The sequence below is a fragment of the Anabrus simplex genome, chromosome 3 (genome assembly GCF_040414725.1).
Source record: "Anabrus simplex isolate iqAnaSimp1 chromosome 3, ASM4041472v1, whole genome shotgun sequence".
Classification (NCBI taxonomy): domain Eukaryota; kingdom Metazoa; phylum Arthropoda; class Insecta; order Orthoptera; family Tettigoniidae; genus Anabrus; species Anabrus simplex.
In genome coordinates, this window is record NC_090267.1 from 325,572,159 (window position 1) to 325,596,773 (window position 24,615).

The 24,615-nt window shown below is 39.8% G+C and overlaps 1 protein-coding gene across 1 annotated transcript in view; it reads left to right on the top strand.

Annotated features, from left to right (window-relative positions):
- The first annotated feature begins 675 nt into the window (after nucleotides 1-675).
- Nucleotides 676-24,615, top strand: part of LOC136866310 (paired box protein Pax-6) — a 653,040-nt gene continuing 629,100 nt past the window's right edge. Inside the window, exon 1 of the mRNA XM_067143153.2 lies at nucleotides 676-745. The gene's annotated coding sequence lies outside the window, so the exon portion shown is untranslated. The remainder of the gene's footprint in view (nucleotides 746-24,615) is intronic.

Genomic DNA, 24,615 nt, shown 5'->3' on the forward strand with positions numbered 1-24,615 from the left:
CATTGTTGTAGCCTACATATTCCACAATATGTTCTGAATCACGGAGCCCAAGTTATCATTTGTCGCTTTCCTATCATGGAAGATGTCTGAAAAGACTCAACTCGCGTACAAAATAAGAATTAAGAGATTTAGAGCTGTACGGTACATCTAAAAGCAACATTGAAAATGTGTTTGATATTCAGAAGGGAGGCAGCAGTCCTGTGGATCCTTTGTGGTACGTATTAATCATCGGTGTGTGTTTACGGTCCAGGAAATCGTAAAACATGACCACTGCGGCTTCAAAGTGCACGAGTATGTGATCTAACTCAAGCCGGTGGGAAAGACACGTTGGGGACAGAGAGGGGAGGTAGAGCTGATTGGTGTGTGTAGTAGCAAGCAGAGTCACCGCATCGTCTGACACAAACAAATGATTGTGTAAGAACGTCGTCACCACTAAACGAAAATACATATTTCTGCCCCGCCGTGTTAACAGCTCCCACCCCTTTTGTCGTGCACACTTTATCGTGTTTCGTATTGCTCTCTCTCCCTTTCGCCATACCGTTATCTCCCGGTCCGTCGCTGTTGGTGTGTGCTCCCCTTCCCCCTCTCCTTGCCTCACCTCTGCACCCCTACCCCACTAGCACACCATCACCCGCGAGCTAGAGCTTGCCGTCAGCCACGCACTTCGGGCCAGTTGGTTCTCCAGCGCACACACTACTGCTCCTGTGCTGCTTCCTTGCGACAGAGCTCGACACCAGCCGCTCAGGTAAGCCGTTCCACTCGACTCTTCTTATAGCCCATTTGAGCGCCCCGCCACAGCGCCTAATCGAATCTAAGAGGCATGTTTAATTGAGTTAAGCGGAAGGATATTTGATTTTAGAGAGAGCACACCCGTGCCAAGTCAAGTGTATACCTTCCTAACACGAGGTATATACGGCTCAGCTGCGCAAGACAAGAGCAAACTCCATTATTCTTTCATTTGTCTTTCCCTTCTGCCCTCTCTCGTCTTTACTTGGCTGCCCAGATTTTTGCCATCGTGTTCAATGAGACGGATAAGCATTGAAGCTTCTTGTAGAGTACGGGTGGGGGTTGGGGGAGGGGTTAGGGGTTAGTGGGGAGGAGATCTGCCGTGGACAAGGCCCACCTCAAGAAGGCAGCCAAATGAACAGAACGTGCGCAGGTGCCACACGCTCAATCGAACTGATTACTCGTGTAATCGAATTTAATCCATTTTCATGGACAATGGTTTAACTAAACAGTCAGTAAGCTTACTGGTATGTCAAGAACTACCGCTACATATTTCTCTTACCTTACAAGGTACGGCTGAGGAGTGTAATCATTTTTATAATAAAATATATTAGATAAATCACCGACATTAATTGTGATTTATCATCGTAGTACCACTGCATTATATGGTAAATCCAAATTCTAAAAACCTTTACGTAAATAGGCCTATCTTTCCCTTTTACGTAAAATAGTTGACGCTGTTGAATTATCAAAGAACTATAAAGATTTTCTTTTTTGAGATTTTTTTCATCTTCCAATACATTCATAGGCCTATATGTTGAAATTTCATGTTATTTTCTAGAGAAATTTAGAAGAAATTTAGAGAAAAGTGGAATAAGTAGCTTTCTTAATTTAAAAAGAAAATAATGTTGAGTCATTTTGAATGTTCTTGATACCAATTAATTGAATTGTATTTATTAATACTGACGTGACTATTTATTTACCTCGTATTTCTTACCTCATAGTTTTGTATGGTACCTTAATTGAAATTTCTTCTCAACAAGGATATTATTGCCAGTCTGTTTTATATTTGATTTAAAGTATGTCTCATACTTATAATCCATGATGCAAGAAAATAGTCCAAGAACTTTCACCAAGTAATGAGTATTTTGCGTCATTTTATTAGCATTTTTTCTCTTTGGTGGCCTTTTTTTCAAATACTGTGTTACGTGTATATTTAAATTTCCATTTTTGGATCGCCACTACAGCCGTCGTTTATTTCAGTGTTCATGTAGTTGATTGTTAACTCGAAGCCTTTTACTGCCTATAGCCTACTGTGTAAACGTACTGTTTAATATATATTTAGCTTCGTTTCTTCATTTCCTTAGCCAAGAGTATGGACTCCTTCGTGGTGTTCGTATCACAGCCTCAGGAATTTGTAAATTAATTTTGACCACGGAGGCAGAAACAGTTTGCCTCCCCACGGAGTGTCCATGTCACTTTATTATACCTTTTCTGTGATACTATCCTTCTCATCAAGACTGGGTACGAATACCCTAATTATCTAATTTATTATCGCCTGGAATAATTCTCTGTGTGTTCATCTCAGAAATGTGTGTTAAAATGTATCGAATTTAATTTACTGAAATTTCCAATTTGAGATTCGTGTAGGCCTATTCAGAGCCATGATTAATAGACATGATACAATTTTCAGTTTGTGCCGCGTGAAATTAAATAGATTACAGCTAAACATTAGAACAGTCGATATCGTTTCTGTGGAAGTAGAGCAAAATCTTCGTCAATCGCTAACTTTTCTACAGTTTATACTATTTCACACGCCATAAATCCAAGAGACTGTTCATAATATTCGTATGCATACTATAACCATTTAAAATTTGAAGTAGACCCTAATGTTCACATGCATCCGTGAAAGACTATGGTATGTACTCTTCTACCAAACTCTGGTGTTCGGAGCTACGGATGCTATTCTTATTCGTATTCTTCTTAGGATAATTACCATAAAAATAGTCTACAACTCGATATAGAATAACTTACTGAAAGGTACAAATAAGAGTAAAATATTTATTTAAATTTGATAACTACTGGAAATACTTATGGTTTCCTTGTTCATTAACCCCTACGCTGTTGGACTACCATGTTTTCCTCAAACTGAATTAAGTAAAAATGAAAAAAATGGTAATCTTCCTTTTTTCGTTAACGATTTGTTGCTACCACAATTTACACTTTTGTAAAGTCTTAGTCTACTCTAATAGACACGAAATTATATCCCGTGTCAATACGATTTCAGGTGTGGTTTATGAGAATATTGTGATACTTGTAATGAATTAAAAACTCTATAGAAAATTGCTTCTGTGTGAACGCTTATTTTAATAAATTATTAAAATCAGAATATTTGTGAGAAATGTTTCATTTCACAGTATTCGAGACTGAAATGAGTATAGTCACGATGTGATAACACCTAAGGCTTCCATGACCGGCGTCAACATCCCAAGAGGTTCTGGGTAGGCCGCCCGTAAGGTGTCTCCGTGAATGCGATATTGGTGTCTTTTTAATTTTGTTTTGACTTAAAATGTGCAATTAACAGAGCATCCTAATAAATAATGAAAATTAATTCTGGTATTGCTAAGAGCTGTTAAAATTAATAACTAAGTATCCTATTCCACGCAGAGTGTAAAGATATTTGCCTTCATAAAGGTAGTCTATTTTGGTAATCCTGTTGTTCAAAATAATTATCTACATTGTTTACCTGATGCTGATTTTGCACGATGGACCGTTTCTTCTTATAGATGCCACTGAGAGCATAGCTGGAAATGAATATTTATTTTGTGCTATTTTCTCAGTGTGGAGACGCTCTTGAAATATTAGCCTATATATAATGTTAGAAGCAGTGTTCTAGGACGAAATAATGATATTTTACAAACAATTATATATCATGGGAAACTAATATTTATGTTAAAAGGGAGCGTTATTTTTACTCATTATGAGTAGGGTACTCTATTTCATGAATCACTAAAAACCATTTATTTACATACTCCTGGACACAGAAAAAATCAGGACTACTTTCGTGGCTCATTATACACGAACAAGTGTAGGCCTATATTTAAGGCAAAACGAATGTTACTGAAAACCGCTTCAATGGTTGGTGTAGTGACTATACCATATAGGGGTCGGTCAGTAATCACTTTCGAAAGTGGAGCCTGCATTGCCTGTAAGTTCCGTGTACTACTAATAATTTTAGTTGCAGTAACTTTCTAAGAGAAACATCCCAATATAAACACAGTTTGATTTTAAAATTGGTACTCATTACCGTATTTTATCTTCCAGTAGTTACGATCGTGTGTTTGAAAATTACAGTGCATCGAATTGTTATTAATCTATAGAGTTTGATGATGATTATGCTTGTTGTTTAAGGTGGCCTAACATCTAGGTCATCGGCCCAATTTATAGAGTTTAATTTTGAATATAGACTACACTGTTACCGAATTTCTGAAAGGAATGTCGCCCCCTTGGAAGTAGGCTACCTACAGTAGGAACTGTATATTTTATGTAAAAATAATTTTAATTTTTATGTTGAGTCTTTCAATATGAATGATGCTGAATGAAGGTGAAAGCTTATGAACTGATTCTGCGATGAAAACTGAAGGAAATTTTCCCGGTTATCTGTTCGGATTAAAAGAGGTTAGTTTTAGGCTATTCTCACAGTAGAATATGACTGTTTTGTAAACGGATTTCTTATCGACATTGTCTTATTCGGCTTGATTACTGAAGGACTTAAAGCATACTGCTGGGTCCTAGACATCATATTAGCTTGTTCGTTAGTCCAAGGGCTGTCATATTGAGCCAGTCACTTCCGTCAGTGCCCAGGACAAAAGTCTGTGTAACCGTGACTTCTCACTGGATTATCTGTACTGTACCTTGTGGAATATATGTGAAAATTAGATTAGTCGCTTCGTAAGTTGTCCTGCAACTCGATGGTAGCCTATGTTAGTTATAGGCATACATATTATGGGAGTTTCCCCTTTGCTTTTGTAACTAATATTGCGGATGTATTTAAACGGAAGGAGATAGGTGGACCGGTTGTTATTCTTCACAATCAATTTCCCAGAAGGAGAGTTGGATACTTGCCGTGCATAACCCATTCTGTTTATTTTTAAATGAAAAGTAGGCTGATTTATTGCATTTTCTCGAACTCGCGTAGTTTTGGAAAGGATGTAAACGAAACCTCTCTTTCGAAATTAATGAAGCTGCAGATAGACGGTAGTGCTGTAGGCCTACTCTGTGATGAGACACACACACACACACACACACACACACACACACACACACACACACACACACACACACACACACACACAAAGAACTAAATCGTATTTCTATGTACGAAATTAACGCTGTAAGTGGATAACTCTGGCCACAACGCACGGAAATTTCCATGCTCGAAACCTTGCTATTTATTGAAAAAGTATTTTCTGTATGTAAAATATTTGAACGTTTGAAGATGATGCCTTGTAAAATAAGATGACTTGCTAATAAATCAACTTCAATGTATCATAGCCACTATGTTTACGTTTATGTTTTACTCATTCGTTTAAATCATTGGATACAAGTAGCTTATAGGCCCTAAGTGTCTGAAAGGTATACATGACAAAGAGGAAAGAACGTCATGCAAACTGGAAGAGAATGAATGATTTACTAAGTTAACGTGATGGTATAAGTTACAATCCGTATTTTAAAGAATATTAAGGTAAATTTAAGAATGATGTAAACGAAGAACAGAAAATAATAAATTATTGAGAAAATGATGATTCCACTGTGCGAATCTAAAAGGTTATTTATCATTAGTACTAACATCCAAAACTTACGTAGTATATATGAAATGAAATGGCGTATGACTTTTAGTGCCGGGAGTGTCCGAGGACATGTTCGGCTCACCAGGTGCAAGTCTTTCGATTTGACAACTGTAGGCGACCTGCGCGTCGTAATGAGGATGAGATGATAATGAAGACGACACATACACCCAGCCCCCGTGCCAGCGAAATTAACCATGATGGTTAAAATTCTCGACCTTGCCTGGAATCGAACCCGGGACCCCTTTGACCAAAGGCTAGCACGCTAACCATTTAGTTATGGAGCCAGACATAGTATATATAAATGGAAACGTCATATGGTTGGTGACTTTAGATGGTGTAAATCAATAAAAAGCAGTCTGGGGAAAAGATTCAACGCGTGGAATACTTTACCTCAGTAGTTACGGTCAAAAAACCTTTAGAACTTGCAGTGTGTAGTAGTGTGCCAGCTGTTTCAAAGTACTGCAGTTGTGCATATTTAGATTCTTTTTGTTAGTCTTGGTATCAGTTTATAACTGAAAGTTGATTTTTATTCCTCCTTCACCCTCGAATAGAACATAAATAAAAGCTATGTGAACACTTCTAGAGTAAGAAATGTGGTTAATCATGGGGTATTATAGCCGAGAGACACAGTCACAGGCTTCTCACTAAGGCGTCCATGACTAACGCATATGGGATTTTTGAAACAAGATATCATGCCGTTTTAGTGCGAATTCTATGCGGAAGTGGAGATTCTGTAGCTATGATCACGATCTCAACTACCACGTAAGACTACAAGCTTGCTTGTGGTTAAACTGAGTGCTCTCAACTGAATTAAAAGTCAGAATAAATATATAAAATATTGGCCATAATCAGGGCCTTTGTCAAAATGAACTGCATAATTTGATGAGAAGTTCCAGGTTCCGTTTTGCCAACAGAGAAAAGTGCAATATACCGATAAATCTTTACTGAATCATTCGAATTTTCGTGGGCATTCTTGGTTAGTAACCTCTTGTCTAGATGCAGCTGCAGATTCAATTAGTGTTGTCAGGTCTTAAGAATAAAGATTCACATTTTTCTCCACTACGGTATAATGAGTTATAGTAGATAGACATATATGAAAGACTAATTTCTTTTCGCTCGTTCCTTCGGCTATTTCTTACTTCTAGAGACGTTTGGTTTCAAATTTAAATTACCAGTACTTTTGATTCGGCGTTCAACCGACTATCATACTTATTTATGGAAAATGAATCGGGATACATTGTAATGGTTTCGGAGTGTTGTGATTGCCTTCGTTAGCAATAGATCTTCGCGTTTGATTTTCAACGACCTTACAAAATATTTGCAGATTCAATAATTTTCAAGTAAGTTATGGTTTCCGTTTTTCTTATTATTCTGATCCCATTATTTTATCTTGGCGTCTCTCTATGCATCTCTTGATGGAAAATCAGTCTCTACGTAATATAACAATATGAGCTAATACAATTTTCAGTTCACAGTAACTTGCATTGAGCCATCTCATGCTAAATAAGGGTGCATTTCCATAATCAAATAAAGATGACATCTAATTCAAAACCAGCATAAGGTACCCTGGATGCAAGTTCACAACTTTGCGCCCCTAACCGCGCGGCCAGCTCGCCCGGTGGTCAAAATTATTTTTGTTGTGAAATGAACACTCTAAACACTAAACTGACCAAAAAGGTTGTTTATTCCTAGCGTTTATCTTTAATGTGTAGCCTATACGATATAATTGGTTAACGTTTCAGTTTACTGTAGAGAAAATACGAGATGATCGTAGCGTACCGGGAGAGTTGCCTGTGTGGTTAGGGGCGCACGGCTGTGAGCTTTCATCTGGGAGATAGTGGGTTCGAATTCCACTGTCGGCAGCCCTGAAGATGGTTTTCCATGGTTTCCCTTTTTCACACCAGGCAAATGCTGGGACTGTACCTTAATTAAGCCCACAGCCGCTTCCTTCCAACTCCTAGGCCTTTCCTATCCCATCGTCGCCATAAGACCTATCTGTGCCGGTGCGGCGTAAAGCCACTAGCGAGCAATCGTAGTGTAGGCCTTACCGCCGCTTACACACGTGATTTTTTTAATTAAAAACGAATTAATGAGATAAATAACACGACGTCTGCACATTGTTCATTACATCATGACCATCTAAACAATGGTACAGGTAGTCATCATACTGGATGCTGTAATAATCAGTATTCCCTCGGCAATACGAGGCAATTAACACTATCTCCGAGACTAATATTCAAGCCAAAGAAACAATGGCGTTTGCCTTAAAAAAAGTTCGTTCCATCTTGAACAAAAGATATGACGTACAACTCGTTCAAAATTGTATTCTAGTCAGAATTATTATTATTATTATTATTATTATTATTATTATTATTATTATTATTATTATTATTATTATTACATATTATTTGATTTGTATGAATCACTACGCGCTGAATTGATTATAACTCTCTTCTATTCCTTCTTCCTTTGCTCACAATCTCTCTTATGTATTGTCGGTATTCCTCTCTCGCTTCCCTCCAGTCTAAATCGCTCTTCTTTCTGGGCCTTTCCTAGAAACTTTATAGTTTTGTAACTTGCCCCTTGGGCTTAACGCCGTTGATTATTATTATTATTATTATTATTATTATTATTATTATTATTATTATTATTATTATTATTATTATTATTTCCTCGGCTGTAGATTGATATAACACAATCCTATGCCCTTCGTTCCAGTAACGTTCCTTGATTCATAGAAATGAGAGAAGACTTCGCCAGCCAACACTCTCCTATCGTTGGTCGCTAACTGGGCCAACATAACTTATCCTGACCTGATCCTTGACTAGAATAATCTGATGTGGATGATTGACATAATATTTATTTATTTATTTATTTATTTATTTATTTATTTATTTATTTATTTATTTATTTATTTATTTATTTATTTATTTATTTATTTAGCTACTTAATGTACTCATTTATTTTGAATTGTAATAATCACAAGAGTTTTACTCTCTAACTGTGAACAAGTGACTTACGCAAAAGCAAATATTTGTGGATTTGAAGAATAGTGTAAGACCTGGATTAATCAGCGCAAAATTTGGGATCCTCTCAGTATTGAGGAAAAGTATCCATGGACGTGTTTTAGGATAGCCTGCTGTCATTCTCTTTCTTTTCTAGCTGTGAAACTGATAGGTACGTCTATTTAACGGAGACGGATTACGTTAAATCTCTTATCCTGAATGGAAACTGTAAAATTACCCCTCGTGCTTTTCAAGAAATGTAGCACAGTATAGTGTATGAGTTAATGATGGGGCTCTGAGGTAGGTAACTCCTTATATAATTGAAATTGCTCAATTTATTTCTAGCCCCCTCTGTGTTCTTTTCAAGAATTTTTTTGATTTCTCATCACACACAATGAACTACAGAATTTGAATGTCATTAAGATAGAACCAAACAGTGGCGCACAATTTTTGAAGGTATTTCTTAAGCAAGACGTTAGCGTTAGTACAAAACTAGTGAAATGTGCACAAAATATCCTCATTTTTAACTACAAATGTCTTAGATAACTTTAAACGTAAATTAGCTTAAATTGGTACATATGAAGGGCTGGAACGGGGTCCACTCAGCCTCGGGCGGTCAACTAAGTAGTGGTTGGTTCGATTCCCACCTCAAGCCATCCTGGAAGTGGTTTTCCGTGGTTTCCCACTTCTCCTCCAGGCAAATGCCGGGATGGTGGCTAATTTAAGGCCACGGCCGCTTCCTTCCCTCTTCCTTGTCCATCCCTTCCAATCTTCCCATCCCCCACAAGGACCCTGTTTAGCATAGCAGGTGAGGCCGCCTGCGCGAGGTAGTGATCATCCTCCCAAGTTGTATCTCCCACCCAGAGTCTGAAGCTCCAGGACACTGCCCTTGAGGCGGTAGAGGTGGGATCCTTCGCTGAGTCCGAGGGAAAACTCTCCCTGGAAGGTAAACATATCAAAAAGAAGAAGAAGATGTCCAACCGACGTCCCGTTTCTATACGGGGTCGGGTATGAAGTGAGATGAATCTTCGTTGCGAGTTTCCACGACCGGAGTTTAATCCAGGCTTTTGGCACGCAATCTAGTGATTATAAAGTGTATGCCACCACATCTCCTACGGTGCCGGCCAACATTCTGAAGATGAAAATCTTTTCAACCAACGGAACTCGAACCGGCTAACCATATACACTTCAGGCCTTAACGAGCATGGCCACTAGGAGGGTTAAGTTGTAAAATAAAATAAAAATAATAATAATAATGTTATTTGCTTCACGTCCCACTAACTTCATTTTTACGGTTTACGGAGATGCCGATGTGCCGGAATGTAGTCCCGCAGAAGTTATTTTACTAGCCAGTAAATCTACCGACACGCGGCTGACGTATTTGAGCACATTCAAATACCACCGAACTAAGCCAGGATCCTGCCAAGCTGGGGTCAGAAGGCCAGCGCCTCAACCGTCTGAACCACTCAGTCCGGGAAAATAAAATACAGGCTACCAATTACAGAGACGGGAAGGATTAGCCGCAATTGTATGGACCAAATTTCTTCTTCTTGTGCGTGATAATAAAACGACTGTGGGGTATGTAGGCCTATATAGGGTGGTTGGAATGGATCGAGCATAAATGCCAGGATGTAAAAGGGAATGTCATAAGAAGTAAACTTAAGTTAAGGAGCAGATAAATAAGACCAAAACATACACAAGTATTGCGAAAAGTTGTCATGTGGAGCGCAGTTCAACGACATTTGTTTAGGAGACGTAAACTAGCAAAAAAGCGAAGCAAAGTCATCTCCGTACAGGCCCTGAAGGCCTTTGGAGGGGTGGAAGGTAAAGGCTTCCACTATCCGTAACCTCGGCACTTGATGGGGTAGGATGGTTAGCTCTACGCCCGGCCGCCTTTGCCCCCAGGAATTAACCTGGTACTCATTTTTGGTGTAGGCTGAGTGAACCTCAGGGCCTTGTGCACCTCCGGAAGTGGAAATCTCTTTTTTTAAATTTTAAGACGTAAACTAGCATGATCACAAATTAAAACTGCGTGTGTACGAAGGAGGTGAGCAATCACAGCGTACGTTGACGATGGCTGCCCAGATGTACTTCGTCTTCAAACAATAATAGTCACCACCATTGCATTTCTGTAGCATGTAAATATTATTGTTCCATATAACTGAAGCACTAAAACGTCCACGTGCCTATTTTAACGGAGGTTACGTATGCGTTGATGGAGTATTGATTCCTGTCTTAATGATGCTCATTTTGATGCAAGGTTTCACTCTTTGGTGAGTTTATTTGGTGATTCCCGACCACCCTGTATTGTGAATTTGTTCAACTTTACCGACATTCACATTTAGAACGCCAAATTTACAAGCGCATTAGGACTACTAGTTTAATAGTGAGTGATCCGATACACAGCTGACTACAGAAGAGATGGAAACGGTATAATCACGGCATGTGTCGTTCTGTGTGCCAAAGATCCTCGTATCCCTAATACTTTTTATGATGAGATGATTTTCTGGGGCAAGGCCTCATTAATGCCGGTAAGCGACGTGGAAAAATTAACCAGTGACGTTTTACTGTATTCTTCCATAATACTCGTCATGTAAAAGAACAAAAGAGAACGTACGACTCGTTCAAAATGGCATTTATGTTGTCAGGATTCTTTTTCTTCTTATTATTATTTCTTATCCTCTCTTTGGCCGTACATAGATATAGGCTAACGCAAAGAGGAGGTTAACCGGGTCCTATGCCCTTCGTTGCTGTAACGTTCCATGATATATACAAATGGGAGAAGGCTTTATTTGCTGGGATTATTGCTGCAGCTTACGAACGAGTTGGCTGTATGGTTCTGGTATCTTAGCTGTGAGTTTGTATTCGGGAGATGGTCGATTCTACTACACAGTCCATAGCTCTTACGACTGTTTTCCGTGGTTTCCCATTTTTCACACCAGGCAAATGCTGGGACTGTTCCTTAATTAAGGCCACAGCCGCTCCCTTCTCAATCCAATCTCTTTCCCATCCTTGCGTCGCCGAAAACTGCCCAGTGTTAGTGCGACGTTAAACCAGTAGCAAAAAAAAAAAAAAAAAAAAAAAAAGCTAAGGCTCAAAGGGAGCTTGTGAGATTTGTCGACAGTGTTGTGGACAGATTCTTTCAATCAGGTGCATAACTGAACCTTGATTACGCACCACGTAGGCCTATGTGAGGATCAGAAAGTACGGAACAATATGCTTCGGACTACGAAGTTTCCAGCTGACGAAAACATCATCCAAGAAATTCAGGAAGAAATAGATGAACTGAGAATATCCCGTGAGAGTTTAGACAACACTGTGTTTGTTAGTGATCAAGGAGCAAATGCTAAAAAAGGAATTAGAAAATCACATCCGCTATACCTGCACGGCTAAGTGCCTAAACACTGTTTCATCTCATACATTCCATGAGAAGGCTTTTCTTCTAGAATAAGCTCCTACAGGTGCAAGTGCAATAAGCACTGCAGAAGTTGTTGTAAAAATGCTTGAAAAAGAGTAGACATGGCGTAATGAATCCAAGGATCGTTTGACACTTGCTGGGTTAAACTATTACAAGGGAACTTTTTGGGTTGAAACAAACAGATTTCAATGGAACTCCGCTGAATAAGATCCAGATGAAAGCAACACGATCCATTCTTGGCGATTTTAGACAAAGTAGTAGTGTTACGAAAATGTTGCAGTCTTTGGGCTGGGAAGACTTGGAAGTAAGGAGACTAGCTGCTCGACTATGCGATATGTTTCGAGCTATGAATGGAGACGATGTGAAATGACATTAGTAGAGTTGGGCATTTAAAGGTAGGAGGGATCATAATACGAAGATAAAGTTGGAATTCAAGAGGACAAGTTGGGGCAAATATTAATTTATAGGAAGAGGAATTAGGATTGGAATAATTTAAAAAGGGAAATGCTCGATAAATGTCTAAGTCCCTTGAAATCATATTATAGAAGAGTAATTATTAAATAACTGATAGGGAATCTGCCACATGGGCGACAGCCCTAAATACAAAGCAATATTTATTTATTTATTTATTTATTTATTTATTTATTTATTTATTTATTTATTTATTTAGTAAAATATGGCAATAATATTTTTGCGATAAATTCAAGGTAGAGTGATAATTAAGTACGGTACTTGCTGAAAAATAGCTGTATGGTTCGGAGCAATTAGCTGACGAAACGTAGAATGACCTTGCGAGTGCACTGACGAAGTATATATTAGTTCTATTTTAATGTTATATAAAATGCTGTATAGCCTACAGAGATTTTGACAATGCAAAAGTATAATTTCATGCTTTAGTAACACGTAGCCTATAGAATCTAAAGGTAGGCCTACACCAAAATTCTGTGTTAATATCGTATAGGACGAAAGACAAAATATTGTGTGGTATGAAATCTTGGTCATTTATATACAAATGTTATTAACATATTCTCTTATCAGCACAGACAAGTAAAGTGACAGATTCCTGTTCATAATCATTTCTTTGCCGTGTTGTGTAACAACAGCAGTCGTGCAGTGATGTTCTGATGTCTAAATGCATCATCCAACCCAAGTTTTATTGCAATCAGTCTGCTCCAACCCGCATAATAATTCCTTACTTAGTAGAAAGACTATTATTATTATTATTATTATTATTATTATTATTATTATTATTATTATTATTATTATTATTATTATTATTATTGTGACGTAGATTGAGGGATGAACCACAGAGGTATAAGTCTAAATGTATTACAATCCCAGCGTTTTTATGAAGTATATGTGGAAATATTCTAAATAGAAGAACCACACCGGAATTCAAATTCGAAACTGCGCTTGCTGGTTCTTTCGTCACAACTAGACTGATAAGGTTCTCATTTGAACGGGTTCGGGGTTCGAAACTGATCTAACCGTGATCAAACTTTTGTTTACTGTTCTTGCAATGTGGAGCGAGTGGAGTTCATCAACTGTGCGGCCAGTTACATTATAACCATTTTTACTTCCCTCACGTCGCGTGCAAAGACCGCGAGTTTATTAATTAAAATGTGGCCGAATAACTTCAATTATTACAGGTCAGCAATTTAATTTATTTATATAATTATGGTGTATTTTTTATTTGCACCCTAAGGCAAAGCTCACGAACAATGCTTTTGTTTTTTGTTTCATTTTTTGCCTACAAAATGGATCACGGCATTTGTTAAATGAACAAAATTGATTGTTAATGGTTCATTTATTTTGTTCTCAGTGCACGTTTGGACCTGATACAAGTTACGGATATTTTATCATTACATGGTATTCCCCATTGTTTACATATGTTATCATATTCTCTCGATATTCTGTCATGCTTTATATCCATATTTGCTTGATACTACATGATCATTCTCTCTCTTTATTTTTAGAGAGAGAACTACGTTTTCAAGTAAGGATTACCTTAATTCTCTTCTAATCAAGGTGTGCCAAAGGTAATGTAGTGAGTTTGCAGTTATGTTCATTGTTATAAGAAGGACGTGCGTTTACTGATGAAACTATCCCTACATAGGCTAATTCTGCCTTCAGGTTGACTGTAACTTACTGTGCTAAACCTGAAGGTCTGGTAGACTCAGGTTATATTAGCCTATACATTACCTGATTATACAAACAGCTGGAAACTAAGACAGAACAGCATCGCATTGAACAAATAAACCTAAGTCAGCAACGAGGAAGCTTCCTGAATGAGATGGCTTTGTGGTGTAGTTATGTGTTATAAGTGGGGTGTTATAAATTTTGTAGGAGAATAATTTGTTGCTATTTTGCTTTACGTCGCACCGACACAGATATGTCTTATGGCGACGATGGGATAGGAAAGGTTTAGGAAGTGGAAGGAAGCGGCCGTGGCCTTAATTAAGGTACAGCCCCTGTATTTGCCTGGTGTGAAAATGGGAAACCACGGAAAACCATCTTCAGGGCTGCCGACAGTGGGCTTCGAACCCACTATCTCCCGATTACTGGATTCTGGCCGTACTTAAGCGACTGCAGCTATCGAGCTCTATAGGAGAATAACTAGCCTCGGCCATGGAGAGCAGAAGAAGCAGAGGAATAACAGTTTTGAATGATATAATAATAATAATAATAATAATAATAATAATAATAATAATAATAATAATAATAATAATCATCATCATCATCATCATAATAATAATAATAACTTCATGTGGTAACCCTGTGGTCTAGTGCAACCCTTGTAATGCAGACTCTCCATCGAGGGTGGGCGCCGTCTGCCCTCCTGCCATTCTTAAATTTCTGGCAGTTACTTACCGGGAATCGAACGCGAGCCTCCGAGGATGGCAGCTGATAGTCCTAACCGTTAGGCTACGGGGACGGACAAAATAATAATAATAATAATAATAATAATAATAATAATAATAATAATAATAATAATTTGAGTTGACGCCCTATAGGCGACCAGCGCGTCTATGAGAATGGGGGCTCTACCAAAGATTAATTATTATGCTGAAGATGGCACAAATACCCGGCTTCCGAACCAGACCAATTAACCAATTAAGATTAAATATCTCCGGCCCCACCCGACTCGGAATCGAACCCAGAACACCTTGAAACAAAGTTACGCATGTTAATCCGTTATCCATAGAGTCGGGTAACATTTTTTAATGATTACATATACATAAATTATGTATTCCTTGAACTTGGTCCCAGTGGAACTCTACGACGGCCTAAATGAACTCCGTTTCCTACTTGTCGCAGCAAAAGATGTCTGCCCAGTATTGTACGAGTAGAATCTTTACTTATTATGTAGGGACTGTGGATTTCACTTCCTGTTCGTCGAAGAATTTTAATCTTGGTCTGAAGGTTGGAACGGGATTTACTCAGCTTCGTTAAGTCAACTCAGATGCTACCTGAAATGAAATGGGAAGACTGGGGGTGGAGCCAAATAGTAGGGCTGAGACGTTATCATAATTATTACGAAAATAAGAATAAAAATAAGAATAAGAAGGCTAGACGAGCATGATGAAGGAAGGTGGGGGAAACAAAAAAGCTAATTAGTTTGAAGCTGGCGAGAAAGATAGTGGAAGCATCGCACAAGCACACAAACTGAGCTCTGCACAGTGTGCAAAATTCTCAACCGGCTTTGATCCCTGATAGGGTTAAACTGTATACTTCAATTAGGATTAATTCCTGTCACACATTTTGGACAGGATGAAATAGTTTTTCAGTATCTATTTACGCCATAGTTATATTTTCCTTACAAAATGAGTTAGTAACCATTCAATATCAGCCATCGCCTGTATCAAGAAAAGTGAGGTTTGGCTACATACATAGTAGGATGGTGCCACTGTGGACACATGGGATCTGCAGGGAGTTGATACAAATCCTGTGGTCTGGCATCTTTAAAACTCTCGATGTGTTGCAGTTTTCCTTTTCACCTCCAGGAAAATGTTTGGGCGCTACCTGTCCCATAAAAGAAAATTCGTAATTTTAGCTATAAATCGTAACATGCGCACTCGATCAGTTGATGCATAATACTAAGAAGTATTACAAATGCAAACATTTTTCTAAGCAAAGTCATATAAATTACATAAGATGAAATTTTCCAAATGTTAACATACTGTATTGAAACACAATCCCTTGCCATGGTTGATCAATATTACTGGTATGGTAGACAAGTAGGACTAACTCGTACATTTTAGGAAATATAAATATTTTCCCTCGCCCTATTGGGGTTGCAATTTTACGTCGGGTGCTCTTTTAGACCCCAGCATTATATGAAGGGTGGTATTGTCAATGACGTATTTCTTCGGTGGTTGGTAGTGTGGTGTGTTTATATTACAAGTAGTATTTTGTGTCAAACACAAATACCCAATCCCCGACTCAGAGGAATTAACTAGATGAGATTAAAATCCCCTATTCGGCCGCGAATCGAACCGAGGACCCTCCGAGACAAAGACCTCAACAGTGATAATTCAACCAAGGAGACTGATACAAAGAAATCTAAAAATAACACTCCAAATTTCATGACGATACGAGACAATTGATGGAGAGCTGTCTTCCTCCCCAGAGTAATTTATTTACTGGCTGTAGTGAGGACAGTAAGACGATTTAAGAGATCAAGACCTCTTCCTTTTCAGATCAGGTACCTCCACGAATGTCCTTGCGAGGCTGAATGGCGCCATTGGACATAATTAAACTAATGTTAAATTCATGACATGGACAGAGATTCTCCATAGTAACTTTCCTCTAACGGCCTTCACTATCTGTACGGAAAGGGCGTTACTTTAGGTCGCATCTTAAGACTAAAAGAAGTTAAAGGGATAATGATAGTCACATAAACTAATACTACTACTACTATTACTACTACTACTAATACGTAGGTCAAGCCGTAAGTCATGACAACTTTTTTTTCTCGCGAACAGGAGACAACACGGAAAATCTAAGATATGCATTTGGAAACGTACGGTATGTACTTGCGTATGATGCCACTAGATGGTGTATGTAAACAACAGTGTGGGTCAAAGCAAGCCCCCAGTGTGTGAGTGAGAGCGTCAAGAAATGGAAGTCAACAATCAAGAGCAACGATCGTATATTAAAATAGCAGTTCTCCGCGGCAGAAATGCACGCCAATGCCATGCAGAGCTGCGGGAAGCATTAGGTGTGCATGCCATGTCCTATATAACACTGGCGAGGTGGGTGGAGACGTTCAAACGGGTTAGAGAATCAACTGCCGATTTGCCTCGCCCAGGCCGTCCAGTGTCCATGGACAAAGATGTACCGCTGGCAACGCACAGTGGAAACCTTGGGTGATCATTTCGAAGGTCTGTAACCAGTGGAGACTGTCCTTTGTACGCAGTCTTATGTATTTTCTGTCTATACCATAATACAACACTTTCTGTCACTTTCCTACGAGAATCTCCTGAAGTCAGAATTTGTCTTCAGGCACTAAGTACATGCCCTATATTTCTAAATGCATATCTTAGATTTTCCGTGTTGTCCCCTGTTCGCGAGAAAAATTAATTACCATGACTTATGACTCGACCCTCGTACTACTACTATTACTACTACTACTACTACTACTACGGGGCGAGCTGGCCGTGCGGTGTGGGCCGCGCAGCTGTGAGCTTCCATCCGGAAGATAGTGGGTTCGAACCCCATTGTCGGAAACCCTGAAGATGCTTTTCCGTGGTTTTCCATTTTCACACCAGACAAATGTGGTGGGGCTGTGCTTCAATTAAGGGCACGGACACTGCCTTCCCTCTCTTAGGTCTTTCCTAGCCCATCGTCGCCATAAAACCTATCTGCGTCGGTGCGATGTAAAAAACAAATAACTTAATAAGAAATACTACCACTAAGTTACTGCTTAAAATATATGTATACTACAACATAATGTAAACTAATGCGTATATTCACAATATTGTTAGATTGTAAAATTTATTCTCATATTCTGAAATTATTGTAAATTTAGTAAATAAACGTAACGTAAATTCTCAGAGACTGCAGTCTGGATTACAATGATGTGACTTTAAACATAAGAAATATTAATTCATAATAGTATTCACCTTCTGGTTTTCTATACTTTGGAGTCGAATTTGAATTTCTTGTTGACGGCATTTTCACGGGAGGGAGAATATTTCCCTTCTTCGCCTTCTGAAATTCTAGAACTGAAAAGATCTGTTTGGTATACTGTCAAACAGGAAGAGAACATCACATTAATTATCACTTTTGTGATTTTTTGGTCTGATTCTAAGAGGTTACTGAATAGTTATCCGTAACAAGAAGAACGTTCGTGTGGTGCGGAGCGGGCGAGTGTGAACAGCGGAATATATCGCACGAGATAAAATGCTAAATTATTTCAGAGTTCCGGTGTCGCCTCCCTCTACCCCTCAGTCGGAAGCTGTTCGATTCCCCTGATCCAGAACATCATTTAGCATCTATTGTTCCCCACTCCATACGCGGCTATTGTAGCTCGGATAATGCAGCACACATTACGAGCGGGACAAGGCGGAACGTCTTGCAAGTACTAAGTTACTGGGACCCCATCTAACACAGAGGGAGCAACTATTTTAGGCGGCCTTAAATTATGTTTCTAAATATTATGTATTCTGGGGTCCACCTCTGTGGTGTAGTGGTTAGCGTGATTAGCTGCCACCCCCGGAGGCCCGGGTTCGATTCCCGGCTCTGCCACGAAATTTGAAAAGTGGTACGTGGGCTGGAACGGGGTCCACTCAGCCTCGGGAGGTCAACTGAGTAGAGGTGGGTTCGATTCCCACCTCAGCCATCCTGGAAGTGGTTTTCCGTGGTTTCCCACTTGTCCTCCAGGCGAATGCCGGGATGGTACCTAACTTAAGGCCACGGCCGCTTCCTTCCCTCTTCCTTGCCTATCCCTTCCAATCTTCCCATCCCACCACAAGGCCCCTGTTCAGCATAGCAGGTGAGGCTGCCTGGGCGAGATACTGGTCATACTCCCCAGTTGTATCCCCCGACCAAGAGTCTGAAGCTCCAGGACACTGCCCTTGAGGCGGTAGAGGTGGGATCCCTCGCTGAGTCCGAGGGGAAAACCGAACCTGGAGGGTAAACAGATGATAATGGTGATGATGTATTCTGGGAGTTTGGCGTTGTGTTTACGTGATTAGAAGCATATCGACAGTGAAGCATTGAATACCTCAAATTCACTGACAATAGTTCAAAACAGTGATTCAGGCCTCTTCGAATCGTTTACCTGAACAGTAAAAGTGACTGAGTGATTATATTCGTGATCGCTTGTATTTTTGTGAGTATGCGGATTTTCCTTTTTGCCTAGAATTAACCATGTACACAAGAACCTCATTTATCCAGATTAAGTGGGACCGGAACTGATACGCATTATCGAAAATCCGGATAATCCGGAAAAACGAAAAACAAATACAGTATATGTTATATAATCTATTAACACAAGTTGTACAGTAATGCCGTTCTTCAATTGTACAAAAAAATATAAGAACGCTTTTCTTATATTTACGACTCTGTTTTATGCACTAAAATAATGTGTGAGCTTTTTCTGTTTTAAATCTTACAGAGTTTGCGCCCAGCACGATTACGAAATCGTTTTACTAACAACAGTTCTGCCGGTGTGGTTTCGGTCAAGGATTCTAAATAGGCCATCAGTTTGTTCACCTGCATTGGCGCCTCTCCATGAGTCATTGTTTCTTTTGATGGAGCGCCGGTTTCAATTCCGAATTCACCATCAGTGATTTAGTAGTGCGTTGCATTCAGAAGAGCGTGGGTTCGAATCCCACCCCGGACATCCTGGGAATGGTTTTCCACAGTTTTCCATTCTCAATTCCGGGCAAACGCCGGGATGGTACCTTGGATAGACCGTGGCCGAATTACTTCCAATTCCTGTCCTTAACTATCCTTAGCGGAAAAGACATTCAAGAAGAGTCGACCTAGTAAAAGAAATACTGTACAAGTAAAAATAGATGTTTATTATTTTCGATCCGGATAAACCGGAGATCCGGATTAATGAGGGCCGGATAAACGAGGTTCTTGTGTAGTCTACTTATGTCTGTTGTAGGCGAAGTGAACCACAGAATAATGTCTCTCTCCAGATTTGGTAGCAATTTTCGTAAATTTCTCGGCTTTCTGGCCGATTACCGACCCTACGTCATTGTAAGGAACCCTAACCTGCTTTTCCTGACTCTAAAGGACGTCCGTAGTGACTGAATACTGATATAAAATGAGATCCTGGACGTGGTAGTAAGTAGAATAGAATAGAATGCTCCCATCTCCTAGCTCCAGATGGCTTGGACCTGCGGAGAGAATTGGAATTCAAATCTGGTAGTAAATATATGTATTTTACTATTTGCTTTACGTCGCACCGACACAGATGGGTCTTATGGTGACGATTGGACAGAAAATGGCTAGGAGTGGGAAGGAAGCAGCCGTGGGCTTAATTAAGGTACAGCCCCAGCTTTTGCCTTGTGTGAAAATTGGAAACCACAGAAAACCATCTTTAGGGCTGTCGACAGTGGGGCTCGAACCCACTATCTCCCGAATACTGGATACTGGCGATTGCAGCTATCGTGTAAATATATCTGCAAATGTAAGCTGTATCTATACCTATTTTGTAGTCCGCCCGGCGGCCATGATCGTTGAAACGTCAAGTCTATCTGATCTGACACTGTGGTTAGCCGGTTCGAATCCCATTTCTGGAAAAACAATTTGCCATCAGAATGTTGGCCGACAAGGTAGGAGAGGTGGTGATGTACAATTTATAATCACTAGATTGCTTACCAAAACTCTGGATTCAATTCCAAACCTCTCCTCAGTGTTCATATGGAGTGAGGGAATATGACGCTGTTGATGATAATTCATCCGTCAGATGGAGACGATAAGCCTTGGGCATATCCCTTGGTGTTATTCATAGAAGTAGGCTATGTAGTTTCACACAAAATTTAATATCATAGTTTTGGGACCTGTGTTTTTTTCGTGGAATCCGAACCACAGGAATATTACTTTTCATTTTAAAATCCCAACCTTGCTGAGAGTGATTCGAACCACGGCCTCCTTGGAGAGAGGCCAGTTTCAATGCCACTCGGCTATCACACCTGTCACACCGTTGGCAGTGAGCCTTTGGAATTTGGAGAGTTTGCACCAACATACAAGAGATTAAAAAGCAAGATAGTAACTCACTTTGCAACCTTCAATGTCAATTCACTTCTCAAAGTTGGAAAACGCAAACATCCCACCAACACTTTGTCCAAAGAAAACATCTTAAAACAGCGTTATTGGAGACCAGATTCATAGGCAAGTCAGCATTTGAATTAGAAGAGTATAGAATTTTGAAAGAAAAACCAGGCAAGAGGGTGATGAATAACGTCCCTTGTCTGGGAACGTGTTTCACAGTCAGTAAACGAATCCTAGCGGCAATCGCAGACTTCACATCTAGGAATGGCAGAATTTCTAAACTTTCCTTCAAAGAATAAAATAATCTCTAATGCTTGTCCACGCACACGCACCCACGAATTAGTGCAACAAAACAGACTCCGAGGAAGTAGAGGAATTATCGGTAGACTTAGAGGAAACATCATCCAGGATTCCAGCTAACAATGTGATCAAACTCCTTGGAGCTTTTAACGCACAACTGAAGGAAAAAACCGAGTTTCAGAGACGTCATTTGAGACAATCAGTCCAAAAAATGGCGAATCGAAACGGAGAGCGATTGATACAATTTTGTAGACCTTCAATCTGGTCATGAAATCGGCAGCTTTCAGACAACTCCCGAAAAAACATATAACATGGATGTCCCCCAACCGCAACATGGGAGAGTTCCAACTTATCACGTAGCGACCTCGAAACATGCGGAAAAGGAGATCGAAATGTCGAAGTTTTGAGGGCACAAACCTGGATTCAGATCACTTCGTCTCCAAGATCAAAGTCAACCCAAGATCCCAAATGGCAGGAACACACCTCGAACGACGAAGTTCGAAACAGAACATCTACGAACGCACAAATATTTCACAACAGAAGACAGTACTGAGGATGGGAACAATTAAAAGGGGCTATGTTCGATACTGCAAGAGTCACACTTCCTCTAGAGAAAAAAGAGGTAACATATATGGTGGTAATCTAACGGTAACGAGGCAAGTGAAGAAAGCCGGAATGCGTGAGTGAATTTATGTTCCAGGGAAATACCCGAAAACCAGAAGAAGTTCCAGGAAGCAAGGAAAAGAACCGCCAAAATCATCAGGAATCTCAAGGAAAAGAATGAAAAAAATGCTTGATTCAGACCGAACACCCGCGACATTTATAAAACGTGCAAGAACACCTTGAATAGATGTTATTTGACAAACCTCAACTTCAGAAACCAAGACGGAAAAATAGTAACCAATGATGTGGAGAACATTCAGATTCTGGCAGACTACTTCGAAAACTCCCCAATTGTGAGCCACCATCCCACGAATATGACTACTATCACAAAGAATCAAATTCAGATTCGGAACCTGTAACTGTGGAAGAAATCAGGATCATCATCGAGATCTTGAAGAACAACAAAATAAGCTGAAAAAATGGGATTATTGTGGAAATTTGGAAATATTCCGACGACAGAGCGATCGTTGAACTAAGAGGAAATCTGAACAAAATTTGGGAAGAGAAGAAGCTGTCAGATGGATGGACATCACCGATGATACACCTTCTTCACAAGAAAGGAGACAATGCTGACATCAACAATTACAGGGGAATTTCGCTACTACTAAAGACGTATAAGACACTTTCAAAGGCACAGCTACGTCATGTTTGGAACAGATGCTGAACCTGAAGGGGGTCATTGCATACCAAAAACAGAGGAACAAGAAATCCGTGCTCATAGTGGACTTCAAAACCTACGAGAGTGTTGATAGAAAAACACTGATCCATACTCTAAAATAAATGGGTCTCATTAAAGATATGGTGACTGACACAGCATCCAAGGTTGAGTTCAGAGTGATACTGTCGGAATCCTTTGACGTTAAGACAGGGGTCAGACAGGGATACGGACTTTCTCCCCCACTGCGGTATACGGTATATGTAAAGAAATATAAAGTCTTCCTCTTCGGGGATAGCCTAGCTGTACAATAGGGACATTTCAAAATTAAAAATATATTAAGCTCATTTTATCCTAAGATAAATAGTGTGAAAATTGGAATGCTATTAAGTACATTAGGCCCTACCATAAATTTAATGCTGGTGCCGTACGGTACCCCTTGTTCTAGGACAACTATACCTTGTGGATTTTCTCTCTCTGTCTGGCCTATCATTGGGTGATGCAATAACACTGACATCTTCAAGTACTAAAATCATCGAGCCGTGTCGCTAAGATTTAGTGTAGTTCTGGACTCCGGTGAGGTAGCACGCCGTGTAAGGTGTCATTTCATTCTTCTCAGTGAGTTCTGAAATTAAAATACTACTCAGTTTCATTCCGTATCCTGATGGGGTAAGGCGGGCCTCCTAAGCTGACGCCCTTTCTCAGGTCAGAAAACGTGTTGCGGTGATTTGAGGTTTGAGTAAAGTGAGGACGGAGGGACCGTGGCCTATAAAAGGAACTATCCCGGCATTCACCTTAGTGAGGAGAACGGAAAACCCACGGAAAACCATTTTCAAGACAGCCGACTGTGGGGACCAGCCCACCACCTCCCGAATGCAGAGCTATAAAGCCATGACAAATCCGTGGTCACTGTCAGCCAAATATACTCTCTCGGTGACAATGATGCTGAAAAAATCAAATAGAGAATATTTGACAAAAATGTCGTGTGAACAAGTGCAAAACACTTTTAGAGCGTCTGAGTGCAATTCCAAAAAGGTAAAAAAATCACCCATGTCAAAAGTCAAAAGTTTTATGAGGAGCGTCTCAAAGTTAGGGCTGGATGGAGCTGTTGAAGAAGGCGGCGCTGGACTGGAACCCTCAAGGAACCAGTAAGAGAGGTCGGCCCAAGAAGATCTGGAAGAGGACGCTCGAAAAGGAAATCGCAGAGGTGGACAAGACCTGGAGCAAAGTTAAGAAAATGGCCAGGAACCGCACTGTGTGGAGAAATTTCGCCCAGTCCCTATGCTCCAGATGGAGCAACAGGAAATAAGTGAAAGTCAAGTAAGTCTGAAAGTTAGGTGACCGAACGTCGTGAGGCGAGTTCCACACTACTGGAGCCCTTGCAGAACATTTAGTTCCAGTGGTGGAAAATGATTTTGAACTCTTGGATGTGGATAACGATGATAAAGATGCCCCAGTGTGCCTGTCGAAGCTCTCTCCACTCTGCGGGGTACAAATATGAATTTAAATTTCACTCCTAGAATTGACGTTATTCTCGTTCCGTATGAAGACTATGTTACTTCTCTTATCACAGACCCGTTGTACGTCTACTTTGTTTTGGTGATATTTAAATTTGTTTAAAATTAAGAAATAAAATGTCAACAATGAAATTACAAATCCACACGGACTTGCCGCTTTATTTGAACAATAGGCGTATCTATCGCTCGCTATGTGTTCTACGAATCTTTGACTCTGTGGTCATCAAGAGAACCCTGTTACCGAGTCTAG